This window comes from Amphiura filiformis, chromosome 5, assembly GCF_039555335.1.
Source record: "Amphiura filiformis chromosome 5, Afil_fr2py, whole genome shotgun sequence".
Lineage (NCBI taxonomy): Eukaryota > Metazoa > Echinodermata > Ophiuroidea > Amphilepidida > Amphiuridae > Amphiura > Amphiura filiformis.
The window spans coordinates 62,894,147-62,904,828 of record NC_092632.1 but is presented as its reverse complement, the minus strand read 5'-3'; positions in this window follow the sequence as shown (position 1 = coordinate 62,904,828).

Here is a 10,682-nt window from a genome sequence, read left to right as displayed (position 1 = left end):
GAACTTCTAGAAACTAAAAGAATAGGTTTGGTACAATTTTCAAGCCCTCCTATTTATTTATCTGTTTTATATCTTGCCTTTTGTGGATGCAAGGGCTTAATTTGCAACAAAATAAATTTACCCCTTTTCTAGAAACCACCTTTGCAATCAAATTTGAGCCCATTTGTTTGCACTATACTTTATGTAACTTGACCAATGCTTTCAAAATCAAAAAGAAAAATTTAAATATTTCATTTACTATATATTTTAATTATGAATTTTTAATTAAATCCGGCAAAATGACATTTTTGAGAATTTCCAAAGCTACAGCTTTTGTTAATTAAAATAATTTTTTACAAACATGACCCTAAAACAGTTTCTTTTGGTTTTAATAGTTAAAGAACATTCAAGGCTACTATTATACATCAAAATATTATTTTCCTACAATTTTATATTCATTTTAAGTTCAGATTTCCGGAAATTCCCTAAGATTTCCCAAACGGGAAATATGCAATATCTCCGGAGGGGAAGGTGGTATAAATGTCAAACCACCACCAAAATGTGCATTTTTACCCACACTATAATGTCATGCCAAGAACTCAAGAGGTGGACGTAAGGGCTTTTGCAACAGAGCTCTTCATATCTTTGTCAATAAAAGGCTTCATATTTTGAAACATATTCTCCACACATCACAAATCTAAAATACAATCAACACCCTCTCTTTGGTTTACAAGTTACCACACTTTCAATTTGTATCTTAACGCATCTTAAATGACTAACGTGTTTAAAAAGTGTTACAGCTCTACTGTTTAGCTAGACGACATGTGTATATATATGAAACATCAACCTGTATATGATCTAAACACCACTGTTTAGCTTGTGTTTAGATTATATACAGGTTGATGTTTGATATCTAAACATGATATAAATATAAGCTAAAAAACATGGTGTTTAGGATAAGTATTTAGGATGCGTTTAGATACAAATTCAAGGTGCAATAAGCAGGGTCTTAGCTAAAGTGAGGGTTGCCCGTCATTTGAATAAAATTGCCTGTTCTAATCTGACCTTTAAAACATTTACCAGACAGTTGTAGTTCAAATATGTGCTGAAATGGCCTTGTCCTACAAATTGGGTCTACTAAAAAGGGCAATTAGCTTCTCAAAACATACAATTTATCATATAGCATCTGTCAAAGGCATTAATTTTAAAATGACGGCCAGATGGGTGGCTAGCAATAAGTTGTAAACCAAAGGGACAGTGCAGATTTTATTTTGGATTTGTGATGGGTGGGAGAAAAGGTTTCAAGATATGAAACCCTAAAAGCCTGAAATGGGCTAAAACTAAAGGTACAAAAAAGCTGACTAATCAATAATCTTAGGGGCTGTACAATAATTATGAGCTTCGGGGGTAAAATTTTCAAAAAATAACCCCCCCTCTAGGTCTGCTAAAAATTGCTTGCGCCCCCTTCTCAGCCTGCCAAAAAAATATCCCCCCCTTGCACATGCCAAATATTTTGGTTCACAATTTACAAATTTTAAATGGTTGATGCAAGCGTATGATGTGAGTATATCGAGCAGGAAATTTTGCATATTTAAACATTTCTGTAATGTTTTCCTAAAGCCTTTTACAGCGTGTTATTTACGCCTAAAAATTGCTCACCCCCGAGCTGCCAAAAATCTTTGCCCTTCCCAATTTTACTCTCTCCCCCGGCTCATAATTATTGCACAGCAAATAAACAATCAGGTAACATCTTTTTAAGTTTGTGGGAGATGGATTTTTGTGGGTTTTTTTTGTGTGTTTTTATTAAAAATATCAAGATGTAAATAATCATCATAGAAATTAGAAAAGGATCATGATTAAACTAAATTTTTAAACATACGTAATATAAATGTGTAAGTGTATAGTGCATAGATTTGAAAGACTTGATTGCTGTAAAAAAACCACATGATCAAAAATGAACAATTTAAGACAATTGGTGTCGCAACCATGAATTATGAAGTTGATTAGTCCGACTTTCAAGCAATGAGGTTGCCGGGGTCGGGAGCCCCATGTTACCCTGTGCCCATTCAGTGATTAGCTCATCCGGACGATCTTAACAATCATCCAAATTCAGATTTTGGTACCTTTGTCATTGTCATAGATGTGAGTGGTTCAGCTGAAAGCTCTTTACTTTTAGTATTTAAGACAAAATAAGGCGTTTACTGTTACATGAATCTGTAATATACATGTATATACAGTGGCAACACAAACCCTCTTAACATTAAGTTCCTGATAACAAGTATGTTTTACATTCCCAAACATATATTTCACATGTTATTAGAACTGGTGTTCTAACTCCTGATAACAAGAAGTAAAATTTGAATTCCGCACAACTTTGTGTTAATGAGTTTCCACTGTACCGACAGTATATAAATTGTTTTCTTTGTTTTTTTGCCCAATTTTCATTTCAAAAATACTAAATGACAATTTGAATGACTTATCGTTCACTTTTAAAAGGGCATTTTGTTATCCACTGCATCACCCCCCCTACTTTTCTCAACAAAAAAGTTGATATTTTTATACCACTGAAAACCTCTGGCTACATATGTTTTATGTACCAAAAAATTTTTGCAGATTAATTCTTTTAGCAAAAATATCGTCAAATTTGAATTTCAAATTACAACAGTACAACAGTGGCCTATGGAGCAGTAAATAAACATAATCATGCATATCTCACAAACACAAAATCGGAATCAACTAAAATTTTGGGAGTAAGCTTTTTTCGTGGATATATGCTGAAAAATGTCATGAAAGGATCACAAAATCCTCCTTTAAGCAATTTATAAACAATTTCAATTTTTTACACTGCGCTGGGATCACTGAATGGGCCTTTAAATTATGTCATCAGTTTCAGTGGAAATATAGGCTATTCTATCTGAAATCCACTGCCCTCTGGAATGGCATTGCTATTGTAATTCTACTAGAATTTTTATTTCTAGTTAATAATTATGTTAAATTTGTTAAACCCATTAAGGGTTTAATTTTCAAATGGAAAATCTGAACCTAAGTTTGAGCAGGGAAGTGCAATTGCACTTCCCTGGTTTGAGTAGGCACTTATAGAACAACCAAAAATTGGGCTATTCCAGTTGATATACATACAGCTACACAGGGCCGTAGCAAGCAGGGCGGCCGGGGTTGCCATGGCCGCCCCACTTTTTGAGAAATTTGTTATGTTTTCTTTTATATCTCTATTTAAATTTAGGCATATATTTGTAATTTGGCCGCCCCACATTTGTGATGGCCGCCCCACATTTTTCAACCTTGCTACGGCCCTGCAGCTACATACACCCCCTACGGAAGACATGACCTTAATATCCCACACAGGGGGTGTGAATTTCAAATGGAGTCTATCGCACATTCAGGTAACCCCATTTGAAATTCACACTCCCTGTGTGCATGTGAAATTGAAGTCATGTCTGGATATCAAGCGAATATCCCAATGCAATATGTGGACAAATGGATCAGCTAAAATTATACATTGTAAAGACATTATTTCCGAAGAAATTTACACAATAGATGAAATTTAACAAATTCTATTCAATTTCTTATTTTAGTTCAGGTATATGTAAAAATCAAAGTACAGGGTGTCCCAAAAAAAAGTTGTGAGCCGATTGATATAATTGTTTTGGTTTATTAAAGATAACGACTCAAGGTTTCTTTACATACCAAAATGTATTCGATCAACTTTTCAGAAATATGAGAAAAAGAAAGCGCAATGAGGGGCCTCCTTTTTGGGGGACACCCTGTATGTTTCTTATTTTGAAATATATAAAATATCATGAAAAACCTACAACTTGAATAACAGGTTTTCACAATTCATTAAAACTATATGCAGCTGGTATTAGATGAATGAAGAACTATATGCTAGCTGCAATAAAATCAGGTTGCAGGTATACAGATTGGGCTCTAAAGCTTCCAGTTGAAATCCATACACCCTCTATGGAAGACATGACCTTAATTTTCGACACAGGGGGTGTGGATTTCAAGCTGATCCAATATATAGGAGAAGTTTCATAGCATAATGTTTTAATTTGTATTTTTTTTAATGTATTGATTTTATTCAATTGTAAAAAGAGAAATGATCACTCCAAATTATTTGATTAAAAGTATCAAATTGAAGATAAACAATTTCACAAGCCAGTTGTTTTTATGATTTTACAGGTTTCATGATACTAATACTGCCCATCTCCCTGAATCTCTATAAATTGTGACAAATTTCTCACAAAATATATGTATTATCATAAAGCCAGTACATAGCATTATGAGCAAGATACGTACAGACAGTGCTCTGAACTTTGCAGAGCAGTCACTTGTAAGGAAACTGGATCAATGACCCTAAATGACCTTTAACCTCAATGACTTATCCTAACGAATCTTTAACCTCATGGGACACCACAGGGCATTCACCCTCCCTATGCTTTTGAGCAAGGGCGAAAATCAAGTATTTTGACAGTATTGTTCATTTTCGTTGTTAAAAATTAGTTTTCTGGCAAACATTAACCCTATTTTATGTTATTTAAGAACTTCCCTGTACAATAAATATCATATTAAAATGTCAATTGCTCTGCCCCTGACTCCAAAGGGGGTTTCCCTCCCTGTACCCCAGATTAATCTCCCAACCCTTGCCAACTTACCCCAGTGCCACCTCTGTATAAGTTTGCCCTGTTAACACCCATAGACACTCATACCATGCAGGTCTCATTATTTTATGCTACCCAGTTATTGTGCTGTTGCTCTATTACAAATATTTCATGAAGATATTTTAATGAATATTCTTAGTCAGTGGGAGTGGTCTAGTTCGTAGACACATTTCTGATTGGACAATCGCATGATTTCTGGTGCCGTCTATCAGGCCGTAGACGACCCCACGCCATCATGCGCCTTGATAATGCGGAACACGCGTGTAGAGAGCGGCGTTTGTATCGCGCTGGATGCGTGAGACTAGTGCGGAATACGCGAACGCGCTTAGCAGCACGCATAACAGAATACGTGAAGTTGTAAACAAGTTTCGTTCATTTTATAATCAGGGGAGTTTTATGACGGTAACTTAGTTTTTGCTTTAAAAAAAATTGTTTACAGTTATTAAAATAATATTTAACTGACTAAGAATGAGAATAAGCGATAGGAATTTTTATTTTGCCTATCCTCTACCTATGATAGGCGACAGGCAGGTCCAATATTTTTTATCGTAGTGGATACGCCTGCGCCGCATCCACTACTCAAAATATTGGACCTGCCTGTCGTCTAGCACACGGTAGAGGATAGGCAAAATAAAAATTCTATCGTTTATTCTCTAATTAGAGGGCTATCATTTTTTTGGAAGAGGGATCCCAAATTTACATAAAGTTGGCATCAATAAAATTGCGACCCTCCCCATTTCGGCAACCACCCCCCACCACTGATACACCTTACCCCCAGGCTAAAATTGTATTGAAATCAGTCTTTTTGAATAAAAAATATAAACACACTATCTGTGGTCATCTTGTGACTCTACATTTTGGTCATCAAAATTTTATGACCCCCTGCCCTATTCTTTCCAAAAATTTATGACCCCCAGTATATTTGGGACCCCCTTCTAAAGAAAATGATAGCCCCCTTAGTTTTAACTTGAAGCATTTTGCACATATAGGTTACACATATCTTTCAGATTTTCTTCACAGGAGTCACAAATTCATTTACACATTAAAATCTTGATTATAATCTCGAAATCAAAATAATATCTGATAAAAATAAATTCATAAAAAGATATAGATGACAGGCCACTTATACATCACAATAGAGTATTCATTCGATCATTCATTCATTTCATAACTTACAAAAATATATAAATCATCTTCAAATTATTTACAATGAATTTAATGTGAATAAACTTGCATCCAAATAGATCAATTCGTACTGCTGCAATAGATAATATACATACGATACACATATGATAATAGAGAAAATACTGCATAAATTCACAATTATATAATACAATACATAATATAATTTAGTAAGTTCATTATTATCAATTTCATACAAAAATTTCATTGCACCATATTAGTTCATTAATATACACATCTTCATTTGCTAGACTTGAAATTTCAGAAGAGTCACTTATTTCAAAGTTGAATTTTAATCTGATATATATATTTCACATCCCCTTACTTTTTGCTATTTTTCAAGTTAAAGCCATATTGTAACATTTGCTGAAGAGGATTTTTTTTAATTCTGTTTTTTTACATAAATGTATAATGTACGTTAGTAAACTAAGATACCCTGCAAAAATCGAGACTTTAGACTGCTGTAGTTTTGTCAAAATGAATAAACTGCCTGAAAAGTGAATAAACTGCCTGAACAAGACGGTTTATTATTATGATGGAAAATTAGTTGAATGCGTTTGCGATGTTCATATAACACAATACGTAAATGGCTTGTGGTACACTATACACACATCAAAGGACCGTACCATAGCATGACCAACAGAGTAACACACATTGGAGCTGGTAATAAATTCCAATTTCTTTGCTTATTACCTCAGTTGTTCGGCTCGAAATTAAAAGGGGATATATCTGACAGTAAAAGCTAACATTTTATTTGAAATCTATTTTTATAGAAATGTTACAATATGGCTTTTAAGGGACTGTTCACAAACATTTGTAAGGGGGGACCTGATGCAAAAAGGGGGGCCCTTAAAATTTTTGACCCTCCTAAGGGGGGCCTGAAAAAAATGACTTCAAATCTCAGAGCCTTGAACCCTAAAAGCCATGCTCAACTATGACTATTCTCCCTGTTGTTAAATGTTAATTACAGATAGTGTAAAAATACACTTTTGTGCATTGTTTTATGTAGTACAATATAGAGAGATATTCGCAGCCATTAGTTTCAAACAGTAAGCTGTAGAACATCATTGATATTATATGATAACATTACACTACAACAATATACACTGTATATGATAAAAATATATTAATACTTGACATCAGAAATTCAATATTTGCTTAAACTTAGTTGTCACATGATACAATTATTTCATTTGGTAAGAAGGCAAGATGAATTTTTAATTTGGCCAAATATTATCTGTGAATGTCGAAATTTGATCACTACTAAATAAAAAAAGAAAAAGGACACACTTAATTAAAATTTGGTCTCAAAGCTCCAGCAAGGATTAGTAAATTAATGCGCATCCCCAAATATTCTATATTATTTTCTAATTTCTTTCAATTGTCCACCATTTAAACACAAAAGAAGGATTTAATCTTGTTTACAGAGATTGTCCCCCATACCGGCATGGCCAGATTAACCATTGAGCCCGAATTTGGGGCCCCCAAAATTGCCATGTGCATCTCCCTTTTTTAGCCCAAAAAACACCATGTTTTGGGCCAAAATAGGGTAAAGTTGCAATTACTTGCAACTTTCAGGGCCAGTGTGCACAAAGCGTATAAAATTCACCTTCATTTTGGGCTAAATTAGTTGTTGTTTTTGCATGTTTTAAGTAAAATCAGAATAAAATAAGCATGTCCCCCTCTAAATTTTAATGCATCCTACACCACTATCGATATTATACATAAACCAAATCTTATACATAAACCAAATCTTATACATAAACCAAATCAAGGCTATTGATTTGAGGTTGGGGCCTCCAAATTATGGCCTAGCCCAGGGCCACCCAAAAGGTAAATCCAGCCCTGCGTACCGGCAGCCTCTGGTTCAAGTTATTGAGGCTTAAAGTCATTAGGTGAAGGCGCCGTGATTAATGTTAGCTTTGGCCAATGCTCTCTTGAGAAACTTTGATGGATGCCTGTAATTGACTGCTGACAGGTAAAGCATGCAGAGTATAAACAATCAATTCTAGACCCTGGACCCTGCCCGGGACCCTGCACGTGACATGAAACACGTGGGCGCACAGATTAAGTTTCAACATGTGGTGTCACCGATCAAACTGCAGTGTGCACCACCATGCATACACTGTGTGTGTATGTGCAATATGATATCTGTGATCAAACCAGGCAAGCTAGGTCCAAGGTTTTATGCATGCACAACAGATGACCCCAAATTTCCTGTGATGGAATATTCCTACAGTGCATGATTTGTTTACCCACAGAGATGTACCTATACACGTGATACATCCACTGTGAATAAAATTCCGTGAACTTGAATCTTGAAACTTCATTATTCTATATAGGCCCTGCAGTAGGCCTATATCAAATGCGTATGAACCTTTAATAATAGTGTTTTTTTCTATTTTTTCTATTTTAAAAAAGGCACGAGGTAACTTAAAATAATTATTAATTACTTTTTTTTTTTTTTTTGAAGCGAATCAAAGTTATTATTATATTGCAATTATGGTTGATTTTATACATTGATAATAATGCAGAGGTTTTCTTTGTTTTTTTTTTTTCTTAGTTAATTTAGGATGATCACATTTATATGAGTAGCAAATTAATGTAATTAAAATGTCATTTAATAGAGAAAATGTCAAATAAATATCAAATAGGCCTAATTAAATATTTTGCAATTCTCAATTTTGGGAGGGGGGAAATAGTAAACTCAAAACCAATTATTTGTGAAGGGCCTTAAGATTTTGTTCTAGCGGGCAAAACCAAGTGAAATCTCACCGGGTTATCAACAGTGTATGCATTGTGTATGTGTATACCAAATAGAGTGCCCGTGACCTTCTCCGTTGTCCACTATGTATTCAGGCGGTTAGTCTCGTGGTGCGAGAAGGGGTGCAAGCTATCGTATTTATGAACATCATGACCGAATTAAAATTCAGCGGTAAAATTCGAGACCACACCCTTTCATTTGCTCCCGGCTTATGCAACCATGGCAACTTTTCCGGTGCCTTCATTGTAAACGGGGAGCGATGCGATAGTTGTAGCTGCGCAGAAAGGGCAGAAATGAATTGAACAAGTTATTATTACAACAATACGAGAAAGGGGCGGGATCGTGCTAGCCCTATCATAGCTAAAGCATCTAACTATGAACTATAATTTGAATTTCTATGTTAAAATTTTAACCTTGTCAGTTTAATTTGATGTAGGCCTTAAAGTCTTTCATTTTCCTGTATGTTAATATAATAATAAAAAGGATACAAACTTCATATGCAAAGGGGGAGCGAAAAAGGGATGCGACTTTAAATTTGTGTCTTTATAGCTGTAGTGAAAATTAATGTACAGAAGAAACTGCAGTTAACAGAAAGTGGTGCGAGAAAGGGGTGCGAGCTATGAACATCATGACCGAACTAGAATTCCGCGGTAAAATCCGAGACCACAGCCTTTCATTTGCTCCAGACCTATCCGGTGCTAAGTGTCGTATTCATGTCCCTTCATGGTAATAGAAAGGGGAGCGAGAAAGGGATGCGGACTTACCCGATAGTTGTAGCTGTACAGAAAAGGGACTCCTTGATGAATTGAACAAGATGTCACCAGAACCATTTAAGAAAGGGGAGCGGGTTCGCGCTAGCCCTATCATGTGGACTTAATATACAAAGGGGAGCGAGAAATGGATGCGACTTTAAATTTGTGTCTTTGTAGCTGTAGTGAAAATTAATGTACAGAAGAAACTGCAGTTCACAGAAAGTGGTGCGAGAAAGGGTGCGAGCTATCGTATTTATGAACATCATGACCGAACTAGAATTCATGCGGTAAAATTCGAGACCACACCCTTTCATTTGCTTCCGCTTATGCAACCATGGCAACTTTTCCGGTGCCTTCATTGTAAAAGGGAGCGATCGATAGTTGTATAGCTGTGCAGAAAGGGCACAAATGAATTGAACAAGTTATTACAACAATAAGAGAAGGGGAGCGGGATCGTGCTAGCCCTATCATAGCTAAAGCATCTAACTATGAACTATAATTTCTATGTTAAAATTTTAACCTTGTAAGTTTAATTTGATGTAGGCCTTAATTTGATGTAGTCCTGTATGTTAATATAATAATAAAAAGGATACGAACTTCATATACAAAGGGGAGCGAAAAAGGGATGCGACTTAAAATTTGTGTCTTTGTAGCTGTATAGTGAAAATTAATGTACAGAAGAAACTGCAGTTAACAGAAAGTGGTGCGAGAAAGGGGTGCGAGCTATCGTATTTATGAACATCATGACCGAACTAGAATTCCGCGGTAAAATCCGAGACCACAGCCTTTCATTTGCTCCAGACCTATACAACCATTACAACTTTTCCGGTGCTAAGTGTCGTATTCATGTCCCTTCATGGTAATAGAAAGGGGAGCGAGAAAGGGATGCGGACTTACCCGATAGTTGTAGCTGTACAGAAAAGGGACTCCTTGATGAATTGAACAAGATGTCACCAGAACCATTTAAGAAAGGGGTGCGGGTACGCGCTAGCCCTATCATAGCTTAACTATGATTATCCATGTTAAAATTGAACCGTGTCAGTTTAATTTTATGTAGGCCTATAACGCCTTTCATTTCCATATATGTTAGAAAGGATATAGACTTAATATACAAAGGGGAGCGAGAAAGGGATGCGACTTTAAATTTGTGTCTTTGTAGCTATAAAGAAAAGTCATCCATAATTTGTACTGAATAAACTGCAGCTTAGTAACAGAAAGTGGTGCGAGAAAGGGGTGCGAGCTTAACAGTATCGTATCTATCACGTCTATGAACATCATGACCGATCTAAAAATTCGGCATAAAAATCCGAGACCGCACCCTTTTAT